Source organism: Elephantulus edwardii, unplaced genomic scaffold (genome assembly GCF_000299155.1).
Source record: "Elephantulus edwardii isolate Elephantulus edwardi_28Jun2011 unplaced genomic scaffold, EleEdw1.0 scaffold00092, whole genome shotgun sequence".
Classification (NCBI taxonomy): domain Eukaryota; kingdom Metazoa; phylum Chordata; class Mammalia; order Macroscelidea; family Macroscelididae; genus Elephantulus; species Elephantulus edwardii.
In genome coordinates, this window is record NW_006399842.1 from 2,543,640 (window position 1) to 2,544,266 (window position 627).

Here is a 627-nt window from a genome sequence, read left to right on the forward strand (position 1 = left end):
GATATTTATTTTATCAGAGAGTAATATGGCTACTCCTGCTTTTTTCTGGTTGCCATCTAGATGCATATTTGTATATGCTATAAATAAATCCATGACAGAGCTAACAGGAAGCAAAACCATGTTAATATCTTTGTTATAACCAAACATCCTGATAGAATAAGTTGCTTGTCCTGGGGACTTAGCACCATACCCTCAGGGAACATGAGGGTCAGCTGGTATACCATATGGCCATAAAAACAGTGTTCAACATCTTGATTTGGTGTGCAGCTACTGGGATCTTAAAAGCTGTGGAGTAGCCATCAAAGGTGCAACTACGGGTCTCTCCTTGTGTGGAATAAAGAAGAGCAAAGAAAACCAAAGACACATAGCAACAGTTCAGTAGTTTAAAGGACTAATGGGTCACATGAACTTCAACTTCCACTTCCCTGAAACTGGATGGTACCCGCTACCATTGCTGACCTCTCAAGAGAGGTCATTACAGTAGAAGGTCCTTGAGAAAAAAGTGGAACACCCTCAAAATGGCAAAAAGAAACAAATCAACCCCACTCCCAAACCAATCTTTTTTTATTTTATTTTTAATTTTTTTATTTCAGTGAACATCTACAGAGATTTCGGAATTCCATTCAT

The 627-nt window shown here is 38.6% G+C and overlaps 1 protein-coding gene across 1 annotated transcript in view; it reads left to right on the forward strand.

Moving 5' to 3' along the window:
- The window catches only part of C5 (complement component 5), a 194,093-nt gene that overhangs the window by 14,905 nt on the left and 178,561 nt on the right, over positions 1 to 627 (forward strand). The window lies entirely within an intron of this gene.